The sequence below is a fragment of the Siphateles boraxobius genome, unplaced genomic scaffold (assembly GCF_051911475.1).
Source record: "Siphateles boraxobius isolate OS27281-9 unplaced genomic scaffold, OSU_SipBor_1 62, whole genome shotgun sequence".
NCBI classification, from domain to species: domain Eukaryota; kingdom Metazoa; phylum Chordata; class Actinopteri; order Cypriniformes; family Leuciscidae; genus Siphateles; species Siphateles boraxobius.
The window spans coordinates 698,496-726,289 of record NW_027509189.1 but is presented as its reverse complement, the minus strand read 5'-3'; the positions used below and the strand labels follow the sequence as shown (position 1 = coordinate 726,289).

Here is a 27,794-nt window from a genome sequence, read left to right as displayed (position 1 = left end):
ACAAAAGCATTAGTGAATGCAGGCGATTGTGTGTGTGCATTTGAACCGGCACCTGTCATGAAGGGCTCAGGAAGCGTTTCAACTCATTTCAGTCTGATTATTGTACGTCTCCTTCCGTCTTCATCTTTCTGCATCTGTAATGAAGAGAAATGAGTCTTCGTCATTATCTGCTGATCTTATGGCAAGCCGTCTCTTCAGGAATAAGCCAGATTTGGGTCTTGGGTTGGTGGGCGATACACATGGGTGGCACAGTGGTGCTTTATGTGGGCAACCCAAGTTTGAGTTCAGTTCGGGTCATTTCCCAATCCCAACCCTCCTTCTCCCGGTCTCTATAAACTGTCAACACAAAATCCTTCAAAATATTTATATTTAAATTAGTTCTGTCAAATCTAACATAAGAGTTTGTGTTTATAATACATATATATATATATATATATATATATATATATACACACACACATATATACATGCACATATATATACTGTATATATTGTAATATTGTACACACACTTATATTATTTAAACAAACTTTTATGATAGATGCGATTAATCGATTTGACAACTCTGATTTAAATACTATACCTTATTACGTTTAAAATTAGAGTAATGTAATATAAATATTTAATCAAACAATTATTTGAATTATTTATCAATTTTTTTAATTTAATATTTAAATACTAAATAATAATAATAATTAAATTAATATATATTATGTTATATTATACTCATATAATTTATATAATCAATATTACATAATAATGATTAAATATTTAATATTAATTTAAATTTAATATAAAATGATTTAAATAGCAAGACCTTTTATTTCTTGTTTTATTGCCACATGACAACAAAATAGTTTCCTGCATGTTGTACCACAATGCCATTGATTTGATGCGCAGTTTTTCCAAAGTTTTTATGATCACAGGCCAGTTACACAGCCTTGACCTTGACTTTAAGCCCAGCAAAAACAGAATCAGAAATTGAAAACATGCATATAAAAATGCATTTTTAAATACATTTTTGATTGAGACCAACAAAAAAAAAACAAAAAAAAACATAAAACTCCTTCTATTGCTAACCGAGTTCCTCTTGGGTTTGTAATAATATAATTTGGTTACCCAGCGCACCCTTTAATCAGGATCGCGGCCCCAAGGGGCCCCAGGTGCCGACGGGAGGAATCCAGACAGCTGAGTTTGCTCAGCAGATGCTAAATAGGGCGAGAGAGGCTCCGCCGGCCCCGGGTTCACAGGGCAAAAGCTATTTTTATATGCCAACAGCTCCTGTTACAGATGTGGGGACTTGACGAGCTTGTGTCTGGCTGTGGGGGAGAGTTGACACGGTGAACCCTGCGTGACCCCTGCGTGACCTCTGCGGCTGAGAGTGCATGAGTTACAGCAGGGCACCGAGAACGAATGCGGCGAGAAGCCTAAAAAGTATGTGCAAACACTCGCGATTCACATTCATACAGGCGTGCATCTCAACACACAGTCACACATTCAGAAATGCACATGTGAATGCGATACATGGATGCATTCAAATAATCAAAAGTGACAGTAAATGCTTTTATAATGTTACGAAAGATTTTTGAATGAATGCTGTTCTTTTGAACTTTCCATTCATCAAAGAATCCTGGAAAACGTGTATTATGGTTTCCACAAAAAACATTGATAGTGATCATAGCATATTGGAGTGATTTCTGAAGGATCATGTGACACTGAAGACTGGAGTAATGATGCTGAAAATTCAGCTTCGATCACAGGAATAAATTACATTGTAAAATATATTCCCATAGAAAACAGCTATTTTAAACTTAAATAATATTTCACAGTTTTACTGTATTTTACTGTATTTTTAATCAAATCAATGCAGCCTCGGTGAGCAGGAGACTTCTTTTAGAAATATTAAAAAATCGTACGACTTTTGAATGGTTGTGGATGTAAGAAATCCACCGACCACACGAGTCTCTGACGTACGAGCGACACCACATGCAATGCCGCAGGAAAACGCATCACATGCTGGCGCAAGTTTATGGAAATATAAGAAAACAGAAATGTTCCTTCAAAAGTTGCACGTCACTGCAGACTATTCACTGGCCACAGGCCAATCAGCTGTGAGTCTGAGGCTACACTTCAACATCAGTACAATTAAAATTAATTCCATTCATATGTACATTCATAATGCACGTACCAATGCGACGTAACATAAAACCGGACGCTTCCAGCGCATTTGGATCTGGTGCAGACTTCATCTCAGATGTTTCTGCTAAAATCCCTGAGAAGAGATAAAACAGACACAAATGTGTCAATCCGGCTTAGATCATTTGATGAGAAATGTTGGAGCACAGATTGAGACGTTACTAAAACACATGTGAGATTACTGAGCTCTGTTTCTCAGGAGAAACATCTGAGAAGAAGGTTCAAATGTTCAGGTTTCCACTCACTAATCTCTTAGACTTTTTTGAGTTTGAAACTGTTTGAAAAAAATGTATTCATTGGAAATTAATGCGTATGCTTTTTCATTCATTCATAGTCACATATAAAACAATAAAATAAAAAAATATGTATATATTTGTAAGATTTCATATATTACTCAAGTCTATCCACTTATTTGTATTAAAATATTGGGGTATTGCATAAAAAGGCTGGATTAGAAAAAAATAATTAAATAATAAATAAAGATTTCAAAATGTGCATTAAAAACGTAAGTTTTTTTCCTTTTTGTAAGATTACATCCGCCGTAAAATAATTCCATCCACTCAATTTTAATAAAATTTTGGGGTATTGCATAAATAAAATGCTAGATTACAAACATATAAAATAAATATAATAAGTAATTGTTTTCAAATACAATTTTTAAAATGTGCTAAAATTAAATTTTTCATTTAAACTTTTATGACAGTTTTTTCTTATCAAATGCATAAGCTTTGATGGAAACACATTTACATAAATGCACATCATGTGACTTTATCTCATCAAATGATGTGCCTGAATAATCAATTTAATCTCATTATGAGCATTTTCTTTACTTTGGCCTCTTTACAAAAATACTGTAGGCTATCTCATTTTTAGCGTCAGGGTGGTTTAACCATCAAGTGTGCTACACTAAACTGTAAAAAATACACTAAAAAATAATGAAGCTCATTACACTGAACCTTGCGGAGCAGATGCAGAGGATTACGACACTCCAGATCTCCTCGCAAGACAATGAGACAATGAAGGTTTTGAATCGGACCGCAGACTTCAAAGAGCCGAGGAATGTGGAGCAATGATCAATCAATGAACGCCGGATCGGGTTCCCGAATACATTCACACGGAGGAACAATCGGCTCGCTCTGATTTCCTCCGCGCTATCATTCAAGCAACAGTTTCCAAGTCATTTGTTCATAATTTCCCCAAACATTCACCGTATTTGCGAGACAATGCCCAATAGAGGCTCTGGGCCAAAGCAGACCTGTGCACATTGTCCCCCGGACAGCGCAGGATTCGTAGCCTGAATTGAACTGTTTTTCAAGCGTGCACCGGCCAAACTAGCCTTGTTAACGCCAGAGTTTCCTTAGTTCCCTGTAACTGATACAATGTGAGAAAGCTATTTAGTGACAGGCCAGGAAAGACTTATGGTCCATCTCTCTGAGTCAGTCTGAAGGAGAACAGCTGCATCCTGTTATTAAAGCACAGCGCTAACCTTCGCCAACAGCACCTGACAACCCAGCTCACTGTGTTTTCTGGCTTTACAGTGCCGTGTACTGTACCCGACGCCCTGCCAAAGGCCTTAAAGCCACAGTTCACACTGAATTAAACTTGTTTACTCGCCCTCATGCTGTGCAAACTTAATGCAACTTAAACTTAAAGTTTATATTCATTGGAAATCTTAATGCAAATGCTATTTTTTCACAGAGAAATATCATGCACCAATAACAATGGCCTGGTGTTCCTCACTCATTTTTATTCAAATTTTGGGAATCGTGTAAAAAAATTCTGAATGCTGGATGGAAGTCAAATAAAATAAATGAAAAAAGTAAAACTACAAATATATATATATTTTCTAAATAAAACCTGTATTTAAAATGCATGCAATTTCTTTAAAGTAGTAAAGTCCATCACTCATTTTTATTCAAATTTTGGGGTATTGCATTAAAAAAAAATGCTGGATGGAAATCAAATAAAATATAAATCAAATAAAAATAAAAAATGTTCAAAATGTGCATTCATTTTTTTAATATTAAATTACTTTTATATAAAATAAATAAATAATATCCATAGTCAAACATCAAACAATAACAATTGCCTGGTGTCCATCCACTCATATTTATTTAATTTTTGTGGCATTTCATTAAAAAAAGGTTGAATGGAAAAAAAAATATCACATCAAATATATAGGGTTTTTTCAAATAAATATATAGTTTTTTTTCAAATAAAATGTTATATAAATGCATGTTCTGTGATTCAGAGAGCCTTTACTTGATCTAAACGACTCATTAGTTCAGTCAGCCAATGATAGAAACGCTTCTGTTGCTATGCTAATATTAGAGCGGCGTGAACATACTCAACTCTTTCACAACAGTAGACGTCCCTGATTAGTTACTGTGACTTCCAGCTAATCCGCAGTCTGTGCACATATTAGCCAAGAATGCTGAAGGTTTTAACAGTTAAAAAGCAGTCTACTATAACTCTTAGGAATATTGACTCTAATACAAATTACAATTACAAAAGTCATTTGGGGAAAATGCTAAAGTGTAAGAAAATTAATTTATAGTATTTTACTTACTTTTTACCAATTAAAATAAAAAGTACTTTTTTTTACTATTTATTTACATTTATATTGTATATATTATAAAATACAATGTTGGATGTAATGCATTACTAAGTATTTAATTACTTTTCCCTATAAAAAGTAAAGTACTCTTAATTGTTTCTGTAATTTAATTACATTTAATACTGTTTAGACTATAGAACATTTCTATAGGAAACAATAGTAGATTTAACATCAGAATTTAATGTCTAACTTTAAAATGTTATAAAGTTTTAATGTAACCTTCTTTGGATAATTTATGCAATTTTATATTATTTATTTAAAAGAATTAAAAGCTCAAACAAACCTTTCAGCTCTGCTGCTATTCTAAGGTGTGTTTCCCAAAAGCATCGTTTGACAACTTTAGTTGATAATTCTTTCAAACGTGACGTTCAATCATCATTTACTCAATTATATTAGTTTAATTGAGTGTGAATTGTAACTATGGTCTCAAAATCCGTCTTTATCAACTTAGTTCATTGAGTCGGTGTTTCCCGAAACCATCTTTCTGACGAACATTCGCAAAGTTGCGTGTTTTGAACGACGGCTCTCGATCTGTGGTTAGAAGCAGTTTCTTGTTTGCATGACATGTGGACTTGATAACTCCTTATCTTGAGCAAAATAAGCAAGCTGACATTCAGTACAATCTATATCTTTTATTTAGGATACATACAAATGTCATATACATCTTTTAGTTTGTCAAGAGATTTAAAGCGTCGTTTTTCAAGAGTGCGCATGTGTGAACGAGCTCTAGTGTGCAAGAACGAGCAAAATAACTGAAAAATTAGAAATAGTCCTCAGACGTCATGTCCGTAATTTATAGCTAAACATCTAGCGTTAATTCGATCTCAAACTTTCTTTAAAAGTAGTTATTACTCCACCACGTGTGTGATGTCATTAACCGACGTGGTTGAACGATCAGTTCGCGACAATACGGTTTCGGGAAACAGTCGTGACGAGCTAGTTGATTTCTTCAACGATGCATCGTACTGTGATAGTGAAGCAGCGAGTTACGTCATGTACGGGAAACACAGGATCGCAGGAAAAGAGTCAGCAATAAAAACAAAAAAATATACAAATGTGATGTTTATCTAAAGTTATTTTTGCTTATTCGCATCGTTACATTGTATAATCGAAGGTCAGCAGCAGAGACATTACTTAATAAAGTGAGATTAAATACATAAAGTGTATTTCTGTAATTAAATATATTTAATTATTCCAGGTTTGCACAGTTGTCAATCATGATGTTACACCCTGTTCTTATAGCATCAAATAACTAACTAAAACCAAACTTACCGGTAAAACGAACACTTGAACATACATCTGCCTGATGAGAAATGTCTAAAATGACAGACAACATCTTTAGAAAAATATTATTTGAAGTGTAATTGGATTTTTTAGTTTGGCTCATGTCCCATTGGATTACATGGAGAGGGCGGGGCTTATGACCTATACTGCAGCCGGCCACCAGGGGGCGGTCGAAACACTTTGGCTTCACTTTTCAGGATGTGTGCAGAACATATGGCAAAACAAAGTAATTTGCATTACTTTAAAAAGTAACGCAGATATTCAGTTGTAAACTTTAAGAGTAATGCATTACTTAAGTAGTTACTTGAAAAAGTAATCTGATTACATAACTCTCGTTATTTGTAATGCGTTACCCCCAACACTGTTAATGAGTCAACTATATTCTTGATATACAAGATAGTAGTTAGTTTACTGCTGGACTAACTAGCATATGTTCAAAAACACTTTCCAGAAGGGAATACCTAAGTTTGTTTCATAGAAACATAATTACATTGATCCAATGATGGGAATGATGTGTTAACAATGGGATGTTATGAATTTTTTGGAGCTGTGTGAACATTCCCATCAGAAAACAAACCCATTTCTCCTTACAGTGCGCTTGCAAAGTTTTCCCTCATATATCCGAACGCATCACGCCGCGAGAGATCCCATGCCATGCCGCGTGGCCATCTGCGCAGTTCAAATATAAGCAGACACATGTTCGTGGGAGAGGTTTGTGTGCTGTGCTCCTACAGGAGGTGGCATGGAAATTCATGTGCATTGGGTACAGTTATGCAATATGGTCCATAATTCATTTTTACACGGCAATATGGATGGTGTTTTATGCCAGAGCCAAGCAGGGGAGCAGCAGTGACTGGTACAAAGACAATCCTGGGCCTGTTGTGTAAGACTAGCATTGCTTACTAGTAGCGAATAAACCCGTTTTACTCCTTTTGCTTTAAGATTAAAGGCCTGTTCACACCAAGGATGATTAAAATAAAGATATAGTTCTTTATCCAAACCATAACTATAACAATAATGGCACAGAGAACTGAAATCGTTAGAATCACTTTCAGAACTTTTTTTTTTTCAGCTGATGAAAGATAAAAACACTGACAGCCAATCAGAATCCCCCAACTTTAATTGTTTAATTTGATAGTTTTCGTTCTTGGTGTGAATGAGGCAAGTCAAGTGCTTTGGGGAAAATCTGCATTTTTATATCCATAGTCAAATATAAAACCGTTACAACAATAGCCTGGTGTTTATCCACTATTCTTTTAATTTTAGGGTGGAAACATGGCTGGATGAAATATATATATATATATATATATATATATATATATATATATATATATATATATATATAAAAACTGAAAACAACTATTTCCATTTTTATTGACTGTGCAAAACAGTCTCTAGATCTGAGATTTGCACTTCTCAAACCAAATTAGAGTGAATAGAAAGTTCATAATTTAAACTAGGAATCATTCATGAGCCGCATATATTTTTATGATTCATCAACAAGTTTGCACTCAATTTTACTCTAAACTTGGGATAAAATACTACACTGTAAATAAATATTTTCATGATTTATCACAATTTTTTTTCTTTTGTCAAATCAACTTAGATAATTTATGTAGTTCAGATAACATTATATTGTGAGTTTCTGTTGATTAAATTAATCTCCTTCATTGCATTAACTAAAATTTTGAATTTCAAAGAACTCAATATTTTAAGGCAACCAGGTAACTTACTTTTTTAAGTTAAACCAATAATATATTTTTACAGTGTAGGATTTAAAACAGGAAGGAGTGTTTAGCTAAATACTTTGCTTTTTTTTATTTTCTGACACAAATCGTCTAATTAATTATTTTTGAACTGGTTCATTTGCATGGATCACGTAAACAAACTCATTCAGTAAAATGTTTTACAACTGACTGCAAAATGTCTTAAAATCATTTGTTTTTGCATATTTTTTTTCTTAAAATTTCAGGCTTAAAAGAATTCAGGCTTGCTTGATTATTCGATATCAGACTTTCCAGTGCAACATTATTTTTTAGAAAAGGATCATCACGTCCACATATTATTAACATAAATACTTTCACAATATAAGTCACGGTTTTTATCATTAAACAGAGGCTTGATCCCAAAGCGACTTATAATATGCAATTAACATTAAGCACACAAAATATGTGCAAAAATACATGTCTATATTGTTTATAATGTTTGTAAATGTTTCATTTGAAATAAATACCAGTATTTTACATTAATTCTGAATGTAATAATAAAATGTGACTTACACACTGATTTGACTTATCTGTGTTTTTGGTAACACTATAATAAAGATTCATTTGTTAACATGAACTAACAATGAATAATACTTCAACAGCATTTATTAATCATAGTTAATATTAATTTCTAGATTTTTAAAATCAAAAGTTAATGCACTGTGAACTAACATGAACAAACAATGAACAATTTTATTTTTTTATCAACGAAGGCTGTAAAAATAGTTGACTAAGTTAACTAATGTGAACAAATTGGACTTATTGTAAAGCGTTACAGTGTTTTTGTCTATCTCTCAACAATTCAATTTTGATCTGGAGATATAAATAAAAATAAATAGTCTGGTGAATATGGTAGATATTGCATATGCACTTGTAGTGTAGGTAGATCTCGACTTTTAGTTTTTATTTGGTTTGTTTATATATTTTAAACCCATTGTATTTTTTTCTGTGTGGATATTTTGTAAACTTTGTGTAAATCTGTATTGTATTTTAATTTACTTAATGTATTGTTTTTCAGCTCATGGTTGAAAATTGTGCTATACAGGACTCCCTTGTAAAAGAGACTGTCTCAATGGGACATTTCCTGTTTAATAAAAGTTATATATATATATATATATATATATTCCCCAACATTGCTAGCCAAACTAGTTGTGATTTGAGCTGGTAAAGGTGGTGATCCTGTAGATCCTTGCCAATGCTGGGAAATAAGTTTATGGCTCGGATCCCAGGACAGAGCCGATCAATGCTGTGAAGGAGCGTATTTACATGCGGTCTGTTGGCAACAATTCAGCGGCTAAATAAGAAGGAATTTATTTCTTCATCTTTGGACTGAATTGCCACCCATTCTTCTTCTATTCAAAATCAGCCATTTCAGAACAACTCAGAAATTTAGTTACGGATCACTCGATTTATTGGCACAGCACTGTTAAAAAAAGAAAGTAACTACAAATAGAGATGTTTTACAAGAAAATCAATAAAAAAATGTCATGTTTAATTTAAAGGATTAGTTCATTTTTTGAGAAACTTTTGCTGATAATTTACTCACCCCCATGTCATCCAAGATGTCCATGTCTTTCTTTCTTCAGTCGAAAAGAAATTAAGGTTTGTGATGAAAACATTCTAGGATTTTTTGAATGAACGAAATGACTCGAAAAAAGATTCGTTCATTTTGATGAACGAGTTCGAACAGGAGAGTCACGAACGCGCATCACAGAACAGAGCAAGGTGATCATTTGTGCTTATAAAACTTAGTTTTTTATTTATTTTTGAAATGAGCGATCGTTTCGCTAGATAAGACTCTTATTCATCGTCTGGTATCGTTTAAAGCCATTTGAATCTGCACTGAAACTGTCATTTGGACCTTGAAACGTTTGGGTCCTGTTGAAGTCCATTATATGGAGAAAAATCCTAGAATGTTTTCATCAAAAAACCTTAATTTCTTTTCGACTGAAGAAAGAACGACATGGACATCTTGGATGACATGGGGGTGAGTAAATTATCAGCAAAAGTTTTTCAAAAAGTGAACTAATCCTTTAATGTGTTACTAGCCATTTCTTTGTAATTTATATTTATGAGTGAAAATTGTTTTTGACACCTAGTAAATCCAACACCATTTTTCTTTCAGTGTGGTAAAAGCGAGTAATCATTGCAAGCCTGAATTCTTTCAGCTGTAAGCATTGCACTTAGGAGATAAATATGCAGAAACCAATGGATTTTTTTCCTCATTTGTTGGAAACGTTTTGCAGTCAGTGGTAAAACATTCAGCTGGCTTTGAACGAGCTCAAACGGGCACGTCTCTCCACTCAGGAGGAAGAAAAGACATAAAAAACGTCACGCTTTGTCGTGACTTGTGGGCAGGAAAGTGGAGGACTCAAACATGTGGCTTGTGCTCAATTGCGACTAACGTTGTGTTCACACTTGTAGTTCGGTTCTCAAAAAAGAAATTGATACATTAAGTCCTGGTTCACTTAGCGTTAACACCGAACCTAAAGATACAAAACAAAAAAGCAACATAAATTTTGCGACTGAACTCATGCAATACATTCCAATGAGCTGGTTGTATGTGCGTAGCCTATATATGATGGTATTTTGCCCAGCTGAGAACTTGTGAAGAGCTTATAAAATGTCAAAACAGCGGCAGGAATCCCTCCGTCACACACACACATATCGATCTAATGCAAGGAGACGTGTTTCTGACGCCTGTACCGAACTTTGGCAACGTAGCTCCTATATGAAAATAAAAAAACAACCTATGCTTTTGCATTCTAACCTTTTAGGAGTCACATCTTGTGACATCACGTCCTGTTTTTGATTTGTTTAAATAACTGCGGTCCGTGTTGAGTTCATATTTCAGGGTGTGTTCACACTTGGGATGATTGGTTGGATGAAAGGTGCAGTGTGTGATTTTTAGCGGCATCTAGTGGTGAGGTTACGAATTGCAACCAACAAAAGTTACGGTGGCCGACAGGAAAATATGTCAAATTATGTTTGCTTAATTATTCAGTAAAATGATATGTTATTGCGAATGTTATTGTTACTTGTTACCAAACTAGTGGACCGAGACGCTGAAAAGATGAGTCTCGGTCCACTTCCAAATGAACTCTGGTGCGGTTCGAATAAAATATGAACGCAACACGGACCAAAGACATGTAAACAAACCAAACATTTTTTTATTTCTCTGTACTCTGCTTATTTTTTTGTTTTTTTAATGATTGTGAAGCAACTTGGGCAACAGCTGTTGCATTAAATGTGCTATATACTGGATTTTGAACAACAACAAAAAAAGACTTTGAAGCAGAAATGAGAGAGAAACACCTCATATGAGCCGCTCACAGTATAAGGGGCTTTCCTTGCCATTAATGCTTGGATACACTCCTACCTCTCCTTCCATTAGCAATAATGACTAGTGCGGTGGCTTAGAAAAATATTGCAAAAGTTTAAAAGTCAAAAAAAATAAAAGTCTACGCTAGATCTTTAAAATGCATCCAAAGCGCAGAGGTCAAACAGGATTTAAACCGTGAGTTTTGAAGTGATCTCTTCTTAGAGATGTGTCAAAAACAGTAGGTGACTCATTCTAGAATTTGGGGAATTTCGAGTCTCCCAGATAAACCTTCTTTTATTTAAAAAAAAAAACTTTTTTGAATCAGTTTTGAATAATAACACAAATTATATTACACTATATTTATACTAAAAATAATGCTTTATGTATATTTAGGATTTTTTTTATGGGAAATATTAACTAAATGACTCCCACTCCATCTATTATTGACTGTCTCTGCCTCCTGATTCATACATTCAACTTGAATTATCATGAAACCTTTAAGTATTTTTTGTGTTTACTCTATTAAGTTATATAAACAATTGCATAGAATATATATTTTCTATATTATTCGTAATTTAATTCATAAAAAAATAGATTTTGTGTCTGTCCCTACGTTCTGGTCAACTCTGTTACCTCTGTTATAAAGAGGAAAAAAAAAGCATTTTTAGAAAAGCAGGAGTTTCTGGCGGGAAACTCTGGAAAGCAGTGATGTCAGTCATTATTCTTCCTTTCATTTGTACAAAATGTTTAGGATACACCAATAATAGATTAATTATTTGTCAAATCTATTATTGTGATATTGCAGTGAATCTCTCATTCACTTATTAAAAAATTATAATATGCCGAGAACCCATAAAATTCTGTTTTTAGAAATGCCATGTGGTATCTGGTTTGAGATTAGCATTTTGAACTAAAGCACAAAATGGTGGAAAATGTCAACTCTGTTATCGTCAACTGTTATCGTCAACTCTGTTATTGTCAACTGTTATCGTCAGCTGTTATCGTCAACTGTTATCGTCAACTTTGTTATCGTCAACTCTGTTATCGTCAACTCTGTTATCGTCAACTCTGTTATCGTCAACTGTTATCGTCAACTCTGTTATCGTCAACTGTTATCGTCAGCTGTTATCGTCAACTGTTATCGTCAACTTTGTTATCGTCAACTCTGTTATCGTCAACTCTGTTATCGTCAACTGTTATCGTCAACTTTGTTATCGTCAACTCTGTTATCGTCAACTCTGTTTTCGTCAACTGTTATCGTCAAATCTGTTATCGTCAACTTTGTTATCTTCAACTCTGTTATCGTCAACTGTTATCGTCAACTCTGTTATCATCAACTCTGTTATCGTCAACTCTGTTATCGTCAACTCTGTTATCGTCAAATCTGTTATCGCCAACTCTGTTATCGCCAACTCTGTTATCGTCAACTCTGTTATCGTCAACTTTGTTATCTTCAACTCTGTTATTGTCAACTCTGTTATCGTCAAGTGTTATCGTCAAGTGTTATCGTCAAGTGTTATCGTCAAGTGTTATCGTCAAGTGTTATCGTCAACTGTTATCTTCAACTCTGTTATCGTCAAGTGTTATCGTCAAGTGTTATCGTCAACTGTTATCGTCAACTGTTATCGTCAACTGTTATCTTCAACTTTGTTATCGTCAACTCTGTTATCGTCAAGTGTTATCGTCAAGTGTTATCGTCAAGTGTTATCGTCAACTGTTATCGTCAACTGTTATCGTCAACTCTGTTATCGTCAACTTTGTTATCGTCAACTCTGTTATCGTCAACTCTGTTATCGTCAACTCTGTTATCGTCAACTCTGTTATCGTCAACTCTGTTATCGTCAACTGTTATCGTCAACTCTGTTATCGTCAACTCTGTTATCGTCAACTGTTATCGTCAACTCTGTTATCATCAACCCAATTTGTCTATAACAGAGTTGACAGCTTTTTCTGTTAGTACATTGATGTTCAGTATTAATATGTTAAATCTTACAAGTTTAAGATCAGCAAATAATGAAAATGTTGAATTTAAAGTGCATTCTATGAAAATAAAAAAGTTTAACAGAAACAAAAATTCCTATTTTTTGTTTTCTTTCTCTACTTGAAATATACCCGCAATTCTGGAATGAGTCAGGTATTTCGGCCTGGGATTTTCACACAGGTGTTGGGAGAAAAACACTGTATATCTGGATTCAGCCAATAAAATCTCCAACTAGCTCCTGTAAATGTTGAATATACTATACAACCCCATTAGAAACAGTTACCGTCCGAATAGGGCTTTACACTAACACTTCTCCTCGTGTGTTTTCATCTTCCGCATGCTTACATTTCCATAAGGATGGTATCCGACGAAAAAATAAAATGAATAAATAGAGCCAAATTGCAGAAACTGCGAAGACTGGCCATTTTAATGCTCAATTGCGTGGGTTTATTATAAACAACCAATTCTATAAACTCATGTCACTTTCAATAGGGTTTTAAAACTAAATTAAAGTTACATCAATAAGTGAATCATTAAAAAACACACGTGCGCAGTACGGGCTTCTATAACACACACTCTAATATCTGTAATAATCTGCGTTCAAGCCATGTGGTAATTATCGTGAAGATGCCTATATTAATTAGCAGTGGTCAGGTGGTACGAGGAGGTCAATTCAAGATGTAATTACAAGCTCGACCAGAACGCTTTCTAAAATTTAATTACCGTTCCCTATCGGTCAGTCACTACAACGTAGGTTATGACGGACCAATAGGAATCTCGCTAGAGAGGCCAATCTACTTCGAGTGAAACTAAAACAAGCCAATACACATTGGCGTGCAATCATTTGCATCAGCTGCGCGCCCTCGTTAGCGCGGGTATAAACGAGCAGCTGGTGCGATTGCACACTAGCTTTTTGCTTCGGAGCCAAGCACTTCGTATGCTGAACAGAGTGAATTTGAAAGCAAGCCTCTTCTGGATCTCTCCACTTTGGTGCGGGCGTGACGGCACAACAGCGCGAGCGGTCTTTTTCTCTTCTCTCTCTCTCTTCTTTGTTTGTTGTTTTAAAACTGAGCAAACAAAAAAGCTGTTTTCACGGCTGGTAAGGTGCGCGGTTAAAGCGCTCAACGGCCGTTCTTACGGCTGGTAAGGTGCGCGATTAAAGCGCTCAACGGCCGTTTTTACGGCTGGTAAGACCAGCGAGAGAGAATCGCGCACAGACAGGTGCACATTCCTGTCTGTGTTCGCTGTGACCGTTCCCCTGCGTGCTTCAGCACCAAGGAGAGCAGTCTCTAAAAGAGCTTACACAGATAGTTTGCGTCTTTTTCAAGATGACATTCTATCTGTGTGTTTCTGGATGCGGTCGTTACCTGGGGTCGCGGGATGGTCACGATCACTGCCTTGTGTGTCTGGGCCTCGAACACGCACAGGCAGCGTTCGTGGATGAGTCATGTACCCATTGTGGGAAGATGACCATCTCGGAGCTGAGGTCGAGACTCACGTTCCTGCAAAGGGGCGGAGTCCCCGTGCCTGCACCTCGTTCCAACCCCCCTTCGCGGGTTGCTTCGGGCAGTGACACGGGTGACCTGAGGATTACAGTGAGCGCGCTTCCTTCGGGGAACCAACCCCCTAGGAACCCTCACTCCTCCCATGCTCCGCAACCAGTTGAGCTGCCAACGGAATGTTCTGGACCGTCCTCGAGATGTGTACCGGTCGTTTCGTTCGGCGCTCCCTGCGACGACCAGATGTCGATCGCTGCATCGGAGGGTGGGTCAGACCTCTCTGCGGACGACGGCTCGGAGCCGCTGCCTCCTTCAGGTGTGTCAGCGGTGTCCGAGTCGGACCCGGAGATGATGGCCATGCTTTCCCGGGCCGCCAACAGGATCGGGCTCGTGTGGAACCCTCCACCGTGTCCCGAGCCCTCGAGGTTGGACGATTGGTATCTCGGGGTGGCGCGCGCTGGTTCTCAGCAACCCACCCCAGTGCCTTTCTTCCCGGAAGTGCATGAGGAGCTCACAGGGACGTGGACGGCACCTTTTACTGCCCGAAACCGTCTCGGTGGCTCCTCCTCCCTCACCACCCTTGATGGCGGGGCAGCTAAGGGATACGTGCGTATCCCGCCAGTGGAACGGGCCGTTGCTATGCAACTGTGCCCTAACTCCACTTGGCGTGGAGAACCGTGTCTTCCTTCCCGGGCCTGTAAGTACTCGTCGGACCTGACCGGCAAGGCTTACAAGGCCTGTGGGGAAGCTGCCTCTGCCATGCACGCTATGGCGTTGTTGCAGGTTCATCAGGCCAAGGCACTGAAGGACCTGCACGAGGGTGGTCATGATCCACAAGTTCTCCAAGAACTTCGTGCCGCAACTGACCTCGCGCTTCGTGCGACGAAGGTCACTGCGCGGTCAGTGGGTCGTGCGATGTCCACACTAGTGGTCCAGGAACGCCACCTCTGGCTGTGTCTGGCTGACATGCGGGAGACCGGCAAGATCAGGTTCCTTAACTCCCCCGTGTCCCAGACCGGCCTCTTCGGCGACGCGGTCGAGAACTTCGCCCAGCAGTTCTCGGCTGTACAGAAGCAGACTGAGGCCATTAAACATATCCTGCCGCGGCGGTCAGCTGCTGCCTCCACCCCACCGCCCGCGGCTCCTCGGTCTGCTCGTCGCCGTGGGCGTCCGCCTGCGTCTGCCCCTGCTCCCGCGCCGCAGCAGCAGCCTCCATCCAAGCGGCACCGTGGAGCCAGTCGCAGGCAGGGCGCCCCGCCCGTCCAGGCCCCCGCCAAGAGGGGCGGCAAAGCCAAAGGTAAGCGGCCCTAGGACGGGCGACCCAGAGGTGGAAGGGACTGCTCTCCAGGAGACGATGACTGCATCGCTCCCTCCCCCGGAAGAGGGCCGGGTGGAAAATCCTTTGTTCCGTTTTGTTTGTGTTCTGCCGCTGGCCTTAAAACCAGCGGTACCCAAATTTTCAATAAAAGAGCAGTTTCTATCATCTCTGGGTCCGAAGAGGGCCCGGAGAGTAGTGGGGGGTCAGAATCCTCACCACTCTCATCCGCCTCTTCTATCGCCAGCCGGCAGCTGCGTACGGTCCGAGAACGCCATCGAGCCGCCTCCCGCACCTCCTGCCCCGTGGAACCAGGTAAGTGCTGCACAGCACACTCAGACCCCGCTACGGGCCGCCTCCCAGAGAGAGCCTCCCGAGCTGCGTCCCTGTGTTCCACCTCGCTGCCCCACTCCGGGTACGCCTTCGGTCCCTTTGGTCCCGCTTGTACGGTCTCTGCGAGCCTGGTTAGCGCTCCCCAGGCCGTCTCGCTGGCTCATTCGAACCATCAGGCTCGGCTATGCGATTCAGTTCGCCCGGCGTCCCCCCAAGTTTCGGGCCATCCACTCCACTACAGTGAGAGCAGCCGATGCCCATGTCTTGCGTGCGGAGATCGCAGTCCTACTGGCGAAGGATGCGATAGAGCCGGTCCCTCCAGCCGATATGAGGTCAGGGCACTACAGTCCCTACTTCATTGTACCCAAGAAAGGGGGTGGGTTACGACCGATCTTGGATCTGCGAGTTTTGAATCGGAGCCTCCACAAGCTACCGTTCAAAATGCTCACGCAGAGACGCATTTTCGAATGCATCCGTCCCCAAGATTGGTTTGCAGCGATCGACCTGAAGGACGCGTACTTTCATGTCTCGATTCTTCCTCGACACAGGCCATTTCTGCGCTTTGCGTTCGAGGGTCGAGCATATCAGTACAAAGTCCTACACTTCGGGCTGTCCCTGTCCCCCCGTGTCTTCACGAAAGTCACGGAGGGGGCCCTTGTTCCCATGAGAGAACAGGGCGTTCGCATCCTCAACTATCTCGACGACTGGCTCATACTAGCACACTCTCGAGATCAGCTATGCGAACACAGGGACCTAGTGCTCAGGCACAACAGCCAGTTGGGTCTTCAGGTCAACTGGGAAAAGAGCAAACTCTCCCCTGTGCAGAGGATCTCTTTTCTCGGTATGGAGTTGGATTCGGTCGCCCAGACAGCGCGCCTCACAGAGCAGCGTGCTCAGTCGGTGCTGAACTGCTTGAACACGTTCAAGGGCAGGACAGCGGTCCCACTGAAACTCTTTCAGAGGCTCCTGGGGCATATGGCAGCAGCATCAGCGGTAACCCCGCTCGGCCTGCTACATATGAGACCGCTTCAGCACTGGCTTCACGGCCGAGTCCCGAGATGGGCGTGGCGTCATGGCACTCACCGGGTGGCAATCACACCGGCGTGCCGCCAGACCTTCAGCCCGTGGTCAGACCCCTCGTTCCTGCGGGCAGGAGTCCCCTTGGAACAGGTGTCCAGGCATGCTGTGGTATTCACAGATGCCTCTGCCACCGGCTGGGGTGCCACGTACAACGGGCATGCAGTGTCAGGGGTGTGGACGGACCCTCAACTGCGTTGGCACATCAACTGCCTCGAGTTGCTAGCAGTACATCTCGCCCTGACCCGCTTGAAAAGACGGCTACAGGGCAGGGACGTGCTGGTCCGTACGGACAACACTGCGACCGTTGCGTACATCAACCGACAAGGTGGTCTACGCTCCCGTCGCATGTCGCAACTCGCCCGCCATCTCCTCCTCTGGAGTCAGAAGCATCTGAGGTCGCTTCGAGCCATGTATGTCCCCGGCTTGCAAAACCGTGTGGCCGACGAGCTATCACGAGCTGTGCTCCCGGGAGAATGGCGACTCCACCCCCAGGCGGTTCAGCTGATCTGGAGAGAGTTCGGGGAGGCTCAGGTAGACCTGTTTGCCTCCTCAGAGACCTCCCACTGCCAGCTGTTTTACTCCCTGACCGAGGGAACACTCGGCACGGACGCACTGGCACACAGCTGGCCCCGGGGCCTTCGCAAATATGCGTTTCCCCCAGTGAGCCTACTTGCGCAGACACTGTGCAAAGTCAGGGAGGACGAGGAGCAGGTCCTTCTGGTGGCTCCCTATTGGCCCACCCGGACTTGGTTCCCAGAACTCATGCTCCTTGTGACAGTCCCTCCCTGGCCCATTCCTCTGAGGAAGGACCTTCTGACTCAGAGACGGGGCACCCTATGGCACCCGCGTCCAGACCTCTGGAAACTCCATGTCTGGTCCCTGGACGGGACGCGGAGGTTTTAGGTGACTTACCCCCTGAGGTACTTAACACCATCACTTCAGCACGGGCGCCGTCCACGAGACGTGTTTACGCCCTGAAGTGGAACCTGTTCGTCAAGTGGTGTTCTTCTCGCCGAGAAGACCCCCGAAGATGTCCGATAGGGTCTGTGCTTTCCTTCTTGCAGCAGGGGTTGGAGCGTAGACTGTCTCCCTCCACCCTCAAAGTACATGCTGCCGCTATTTCAGCTTATCACGACCACATAGATGGCAAAGCAGTGGGAAAGCACGACCTGGTCGTCAGGTTTCTTAGGGGGGCGAGACGATTAAATCCTCCTCGACCCCCCTCCATACCCTCTTGGGATCTTTCCCTGGTGCTTCGAGCACTTCAGGATGTTCCCTTTGAGCCTCTGCAGTCAGTAGACTTAAAGCTTCTTTCCATGAAGACTTTGCTGCTGGTTGCACTGGCCTCTGTCAAGAGGGTAGGAGACCTGCACGCATTTTCGGTCGACGAATCGTGCCTAGAGTTCGGGCCGGGTGGCAGCCACGTGGTACTAAGACCCCGGCCTGGCTATGTGCCCAAGGTTCCTACCACTCCCTTCAAAGACCAGGTAGTGAACCTGCAAGCGCTGCCTTTGGAGGAGGCAGACCCAGCCCTGGCTTTGCTCTGTCCCGTTCGCGCTCTGCGTATGTACGTGGACAGAACTCAAAGCGTCAGGACCTCAGACCAGCTCTTGTCTGTTACGGAGGCCAGCAGAAGGGAAAGGCTGTCTCCAAGCAGAGGATGGCCCACTGGATAGTGGATGCCATCGCCTTGGCTTACCAAGCACAAGGCGTGCCCTGCCCGCTCAGGTTGCATGCACACTCCACGAGAGGCGTTGCATCCTCCTGGGCGCTGGCACGTGGCTCCTCGCTAACAGATATCTGTAGAGCTGCGGGCTGGGCGACACCTAACACGTTCGCTAGATACTATAGCCTACGTGTAGAGCCGGTGTCCTCCCGTGTTCTCACCCTAGACGGGTAGAAGCACTGAGAGGTCTGGCTCTGTCGGCTTGCTGCACCCTACTGTGCACCCTTATTGCTCCAGAGTAAAACCTGTTGAGTCCTCCAAAACCCCTCGGCCCGGACTTGGCGGAGCGTCCGGCGCCAGGCCCTTATCCGCTGAATCCTTGAGAACCGGATCTGGGCTGGGTTCCATTTGTGTGACCCTACGGGGATCCCATATGTGTATATTCCACGGCTGCTCCTATCGGAAGCCCGTGTCTTTCCCTTGGGCTAAGTCACCCTTTATTTCATATGCAGTACAGCCTTCGGCTAGTCCATATGCATTTCCACATAACTCTTTGAAGAAGTGGCTTCCGCAGCGTTCCTTCCTAAACAGAAAGGGCACGCTTTCCCAGTGTTATCCAATATCTCACTGTATGGTTTATTACGGAACAACAGTGTCAGACTCACTCTGTGTAAGCCTCCGCCTATCGTCCTTCCAGGCAAGAAGGTGTAGAGGCTTGCACGGGGGCGCTGGATGGGGTGCAGCGGCTGTGGCGCTTTGGTAGGGATTCCTATTGGTCAGTCATGACCTACGTTGTAGTGACTGACCGATAGGGAACGTCTCGGTTACATATGGTAACCCTCGTTCCCTGAGGGAGGGAACGGAGACGTAGGTCCCGTCGCCACATCCGCTGCCGCCCGCCGGGGCGGCCAGCTTCTCAGGCTTGGCTCCTCAGCAAAAAACTAGTGTGCAATCGCACCAGCTGCTCGTTTATACCCGCGCTAACGAGGGCGCGCAGCTGATGCAAATGATTGCACGCCAATGTGTATTGGCTTGTTTTAGTTTCACTCGAAGTAGATTGGCCTCTCTAGCGAGATTCCTATTGGTCAGTCATGACCTACGTCTCCGTTCCCTCCCTCAGGGAACGAGGGTTACCATATGTAACCGAGACGTTACATGAACGGACCTATAAACACAGATGACAGACTTCAGGTGATAAGAATCGTAACTCAAACATTGTAAAGAAAACTATACCGAATAGTGATAATTTAACTCTATTACAATGAGTTTTTGTACGTGCTTTGTGATTATTGTGCTTTTGGGTCGGGTTCAGCAGTCTCAGGGCCCGACTGTAGGGGGCGCCACTGTCAGGTGAATAAAAAAAGAATAAAACGGTTTCCCTTCAAAGCCAATTATATTCATTTTACTGTCCGAAAAACATATTAATAAATAAATAAAATAATCAATGCATTTGCCTACTGAAGTTTAGAGGAGAGACCATCCAATAAAGTGACTACATGTGGGCTAGTTGTTAAATGTGTAGGCATTTATTTATTTTATAAATTAAAGATTTTTTATTTATTATTATTCACATTTAAGTAGCTCAGAAAAGAAAATATCTGTACTGACCTGTGCAGCGCTGCATCTCGATTAGTCCATTTCAAACTTCCCCTCTGCCTATGGAAAAGCGCAATAAAAAATATATTATAATTATAATTTTTCAAAATGACTTAGTTATTTGTTTGCTTAAATGTACAGTTTATACATATAATATTTCAGTTACTGCTGTATTCGTTATATTTCACTTTACTTTATTCATGTGAGATGCATTTTAAAGCACAACATCTATATTTTAATAATTAAATCATGCTGCTCGTAAATTTTTATTTGTTTAATGAACCATAGCCGTCAATATGCTTAATTGATCACTGCAGCAGATATTTATTCAGTGAATTATTGATTAAAGATCAACAAAAGGTGAAGTAATTAGTGATTATTACATTTGCTGATCGTAAAAAAATAGAACATGCTTTAATCAATGTGAATAAAGAGATCAAATGCAAATATGGCATTCAAAGGGAATTTTCAAGTGAGCAATTCTGCAAATAAAAGGTGCATAACGCTAGTTGGAAAAATGCCAAATGATTTCTGATGTATTTCTCAATAAAGCACATGCTCTGAGTTTGTGAACAACTAAACATGAGCTTGTACAAATATAAAGATATAAGTTGCCATAACATAAAACAAGAAATACCCCAAAAAGATTTGTATAATCCAATGAATCCACATGCACACTTTTAATATGAATGATGATTTCCAAAAAATATGATTTTGCAAGAGTATACAGGAAGTTATATGTGTTTTTTATGCATAAAAAATAATTTTTATCATGCCCAAATGCACAGTGTAGAGTGTTTTAAGGAAGAGAACGTATTTTACATTAGTATTTTTAAACATAAATTCAAATATTACTGTGACCTTTAAAGCCAGATACTTATTTTATATACTTTTTCATGACTCTAACTTCAGACAACATCTACAGTTTTGCAAATGAGCTTGATGAACATGTAAATGATGGGTCTGTAATTGTGTATATTAATAGTTATGCACATGCACGCTCTTGTACACTTTCTTTTGCCTCACTTTTCCTTAAAACATTTGGTGCATATTGCAAAAACACGGAAAGATGCGTAAATCTATTTTGCCAATGACAATCGTGCAATAAACTGTACAAAAAGCAATAAATCCGTCAGCAAACGCAAAATGATACTGATGTTTGTGGGGAAAGTTCGGACTTTGGAGAAGAGAAATAAATTATGATGCAATATAATTCATTGCGGCTAATGTGATGAATGCATATTTAAAATAGCCTATATATTTGCAGTATATTTAAAAATGTACTGTTACACTGTTAATGTCCCAAACAAAACAGCACAAACAAAGATATCTACGAAAGTAATAGGATTAAAAATACTTAAATGGATTAAACCAAAAATAAACTGAGATAGAATAAATGTCCTGCAGTGTATCATAAAAACCGTGAAATATTAATTTCTGCACTGTTATTTTGGGACTAAACTGGCTTTAATACACACGCTAATACACAATCATACACTCCTCCTATACTAAAAGGTTTATGTATGTTTTAATATCTGCAATTGTGATCTTTGTTCGTTTGCAAGTTTAGTTGGAGACAAACATATTGAATATTTTTTTTTAATTATAATTGTAAAAAAGGCGAGTACACACACATGCACAAGATAATGCAAAACACACATCTATTTTAGCATAACATTATAGATTTTATATAGAGCGAATTATAATTCAAATAGACGAATTCTAAACCTTAAACGAAACTATTGCATTTTTAGATTTAAAAAAAAACAAATTATTTAATCTATGGATCTCTTTTATCCAAATGAAAAAGTAAGTAAAAGTGTGTGTACACTGATATAAGCTAGTATTTCTGTGTTCAACAATGTGCACAAAATAAATTTAAACAATTTTAATATTAAATCACAACTGTGTAAAAAGGCGTGTTTGTGTACGTGTGTGTTTTTAGTAAATAAACTTGCTTAATAGAAAATTAGTGTCTTAAAATACAGTAGTAATCATAAAAAATGTAGTCTGTGGTATGTTTAATCTCGGCAGTCATTTTTTTATCCATAGAAGTATCGATAGAGCTCGTTTCACACACTGCATCAAAATGGTGGACTTGAACTTCACACACACACACACACACACACACACACACACACACACACACACACACACACACACACACACACACACACACACACACACACACACACACACACTGAAACTCAAACTACTGAGGAATGAGACCCCCTCATTGCAGACACCGTGTGTGCGTGCGCGTGCTTGTGTGTGTGTGTGTGTGTGTGTGTGTGTGCGCCCATGAGGGAGGCCAATCGAGTTTGAAAATATTTAGAAATATCCCAAAATTAAATTTAAAGTTGTGTGCTAAATTCTTTGCATAATAAATATGAAGCACTTCTATCTGTGTGTGCCTGAGGGTGAGCAATCGAGATGCAAATATTTAGAACTTTCCCAAAATTCCATTTAAAGTGATATGCTAAGTTTTTACTCTAATAAATATGTATTTTTGAAGTACTTCTAACCGTGTGTGTGCTCTTGGCGCTAACACACATTTCACAATTAAAAATGTTTGAAGTCCCTGTTCTTGATCTGGCAGATCTCAAGTCGCAAAGTCAGCAAATTCAACAACAGGTAAAATCACACACACACACACACGCACACACACACACACACACACACACACACACACACACACACACACACACACACACACACACACACACACACACACACACACACACACACACACACACACACAATCCGGGAATCCAATTGAATAATTCCACACCCACAATGAAAATTATATCAGGAGTATTTGTCTGGAAGGCATAACTCTACACCACATGCATCACAACAAAACATCAAAATTGTTGTCCTAAAAACTGCCTGATAATTATCCGAAAAATAAATAAAAAGCCTATACAGAAATTACAGTCCTGAATTCTTACAATATTAAATAAATATGGGTCACGATTCCTAATTTATTGTCAACTTATTTAGGGTATATATTTATAAAATTAACTGTCTTATTAATTATTTTATTTAATTAATACAACCCATTATGCATATGCATGTATGAAAAATATTTATAAGAGTTAGGGATGCCATATTGTCTTTAAAACGTAAAAATCTCCTGAACAACGCTAGCTATGAAGTGAATAATAAATGTGTTATATCATAACTATCAGGATTATATCATAATATTGTTGATTTTTAAATGCATTATGCAAACAAAAATTACCTTAATAGAGCGAACCACATATGCATTTCGTAAGTTTAAATATTTGTGGTCAAAAAGCACCTAAAAACAAATCACTGTATACAATGGCAATTAAAAATAAACACATAAAAAATATTGCATGCACTAAATAAAATCACAGTTGATCAAAGGCCCATTGTGTAATACAATAGAGGCCAGATACAAAGAGTGAAGCCAGGCCTCTTGCTACCGATTATAATTTAGAAGAAAAACAACAACATTTTGACCCAAATATAAATATTAACAAATACCTCTTTCGCTGTGTTGTATTTAATAAAACAAGAAAAGTTTATTAAACACAGTAAAGCATCATCTCAACGTGGTGGAAAAGTATGAGCATTAGTATACTTGTAAATTGCAATGCATCCGTAAGAGGTCAGATGTAATCTGAAATATTTCGGATAGATTTACTGCATTTACATGCATTTCGGAATAATATTGAGTGATACTTAATAAATCAGCAAATGCACAAACATTTGCATCAGACCCGAATCCGTGTGTTTTAATCCTTCAGAGATGCATGTTTTAGAAATCTGTGCATTGGAGAGAAAAAGAAAAAAAAGCATGCGCACACACATTCTCACACACACACGCGGCTGTGACTTACACACATCTGCGAGGACGTCAGCGTCCGGAGGCAGTGCTTTCCCCAGGCCTCTTTCTCTTCGGATGTTTTGCTGCGAGAGAAAAGGGCTGCTATTCCTCCAGTCGTCCCGTTCTGCTTTCCCGGTCTGGAATTCCCGTGTTCCCCTCGACAGGCGCTGGTTGGGCTCGTCTGGGCCTCTGGAACAATAGGAGGCCTCCGGGGCGTCTGGGAGGTGTGTGTGAACCCCGTCTGCGGACCGGAGCACGTCTCGCTGAATGCTGCGTGTTAGCAAACACACAATTAGCGTGTCTGTCGCATGCAAATGGTCCACATGCGAACGGCTCTCGGAGGCCCGAGGAGTGTTGAATAACCCCCCCCCCCGCCTCCTCTTTCACCATTCTCTCTTTCTGCGTCTTCCCCTCCCCTTCGCAACCATCCTTCACTTTTTTCTGCCATAGTTGCATGGCGTTTTCCTTACACTCCCAACGTGTAGATGACCGATTTTCAGACACCTTTTGAGAGCGACTGGCACCTGTCCCATATCGGAAAACCGAACGGATCAGGAACGGATCAGGTCAGTGAGGTTTTCGGCACCCTGAAGGGCCTGGCGTTGGGCTTCGGGTCGAGGCGGATTCGCTGAAATCGGAAAAGAAATGTGTGAGAACAGGACTCTGTGAAGCAAACCTTGCTAAAAATCTTCAATCAGGTGCATGGAAAAGCTCAGGAGCGTCTTGGAAAAGCGGGATATTCTAGCAGGTTTGTGGAGGAGCCTCTGTCGCGCTTTAGTCAGGAGGCCCTCGTGGCAAAAAAAAAAGGTTTTCTTTTCTTTTTTTTCCCTCTTGCACGCTCTGAAATCTCCTTTACAGTGGGTCTCCACCTTGCGTGCAGCACGAAGACAGCGCGGCTCGAGGAACCCGTACGGGAAGCCAAAGAACGGGGGAGAGGGAAAGAGAGAAGAAACTGGAGACGTAGAGGAGTGAAACTCCTCATCAGACGTCCCACATGGCCTTGCACTTCAGAGAGAGGGAGAGAGAGACTGAGAGAGACAGACAAATAAAGAGAGAGAGAAGTGGGAGGGGGAAAAACAGCAAGTCCAGAGCAGGAGAAAGACGGAGAGAGAGAGAGAGAGAGAGAGAGGGAGTGTGACATAGATACTCCTCCCCCAGCGCGCAGACTCAGTGTGTTTTCCCACACACACACACACACACATGGATAATCCCAGCAGAAAGAATGAAAGAAAGAGAAGAAATGCAGCAGAAGAACTCCATAAAACTGTTTGAAACCCTTAAATTCCACACCGTTTCTGAACATACAAACCAGCTGGGTTATTTTTTAGGTCATCTTTCACACAAACATGCAATTGGTTGCTTTAAAGGTTTGCTTTAATAGTGGACTTTATGAAAACCAAACGTCGTACCCTAAGTATAGATCTCTGAATAATCTTCTAAATGCAACTGATGCCAAAATGGCAGTGATTCGCATGTGTGTCCGGACCCATTTTCATTTCTGGACGTTGCAAAGCTTTTCGTTGAATATCAGCTTAAACTTTGGTGTATTCCTCAATAAAGCTTCATATGGAATATAGTGCAGGACTCGTGTGCACTACTGTTGTCGACGGTTTGGAAGCACGTGGCGAATAAATAATGAAAGATTTTAGATTTTTGTGTGAACTAATCCTATAACCAGCAAGTCTTTTCGACTTTGAGGATAATAAACTCTCATGAAAATGTATTTAATACGTCAACTAACTAACCATGTCCAACAATGGACATACATTGTCATTTCCACCACATCTCAAACTGCCATTCATTCTGTGGTGGAAAAGACATTTAAAACAGTTTTGGAATAAAATAGCATCGAAAATACACATAAATAATATTTTCCCACTTTGCATATTTAAAGAAATGACTGGAAATGATGCACAGTATAAATATTCTGCTAACAAATGATATTTATCTTGAGCTTTTCATTGACATTACAAGTATACTAACCTTAAAATTAAACTTATCAGGGACAAAATATGAAAATTACACTACAATGAATAACAAGCAGCTGTAATTGATATAAAAAAATATTTTCACATTGAAAGGTCAATGCTCATTTCACTTTTTGTTTAGATAATCAAATGCATTTTCATAGCTTTGGATGTTTGGGACATTAACAATGTAAACATTTCCAAAGCAGTTTAATATAATAATAATAATTTAAAAAAAGTCTGTTAGATAATAAAAATCAGCCACTGGTTTATACAAGTGCCTGTACTTGAAGAAACACCCACATTCAACCAATCAGAATCTCCACACTGGATTTAGACAACAACTCAGACCTTCCAGCCAATGAGAAAGCGGGAAAACGAACAGACTCCGCCCACCACAACGCTGTTCTCCTCATGTGCCCTTTCTCTCTCTCTCTCCCTTCTCCTCGTTCATCCCTCCTTCATCCCTCCATCTGCGCCGTTTGCTGAAATCCCTCCCTTGCGGTGACTGAACGAGTCTGGGAAAGAAAACTGCACAAACATCCTTCAAACACACCCACCGTTAGAGAAGTGTCGCTCTCGTTCCCCTTCATTTCTTCCCAGTGTCTGAAATTGTGGCAGGCGCTATTGTAATAAATTAAAAGGAAATGGACAGAGCAAAAAAACGTTCTGTTTGCTCTTGTGCTCGAAACCCCTCGAGGGTCGGACTCGCTGTGCAAACTTTTTTTCCTTCTCTCTCTCTCTCTCTCTCTCTCTCTCTCTCTCTCTCTCTCTCTGGCGGCTCCACTAATGAGAGTGCAGAAAGAGAGAAAGCCTGCGAACTGCGAAAATCTCTTGTGGACTTACTCAACACTTCTCTCTGCAGTTTCTCTGGGGACTGAGGGAAGATTGTGCCACTTCAGAAGGTTGGACTTCTTTCTTAACCAGCGTGTTTCTGTGTCTGAAAGTGTGAAGCTGCGCTCGGACTGATCTAACATGGCCGATGCATTCCCTTCGCCGCTGACTCACGTCTGTCCTCGCACACTAACACACCGACCAGGCCAATGCAGAGTTAATGCGTTCGTGTAAAAAAACTTGTTTGCACGGTTTTACGCCGCTAAGTTTGGGACCCCGTCGTTTTCCTCGCACGTCACATCTCGCCACGGCTTCTGACCAATCGGTGGCCTCGTTTCTAGGAGGCAGATAAAAACGTGCACGCTTATATTTCATCTCTAACTTCAGAGATAGCAGATTGCATCACTAAAGACTGAGCAAGCAGGACAGAAACGGCTTTTTCTTTTGTTGTATAGCAGGAAAACTCTGCGTTTAGTGGCTTT

At 40.6% G+C, this 27,794-nt stretch overlaps 1 long non-coding RNA gene across 2 annotated transcripts; it reads right to left on the bottom strand.

Moving 5' to 3' along the window:
* Positions 1 to 27,794, bottom strand: LOC143719398 (uncharacterized). 2 transcript variants are annotated; one of them, XR_013196495.1, is made up of 5 exons: positions 27,039 to 27,794; positions 24,525 to 25,139; positions 20,668 to 20,715; positions 2,189 to 2,272; positions 1 to 134 (listed from the first exon to the last, which is right to left on the bottom strand). It is a non-coding gene; the product is annotated as an uncharacterized LOC143719398 (long non-coding RNA). The 2 variants fall into 2 exon arrangements; XR_013196494.1 differs by lacking the exon at positions 27,039 to 27,794 and having other exon boundaries at positions 24,525 to 25,984.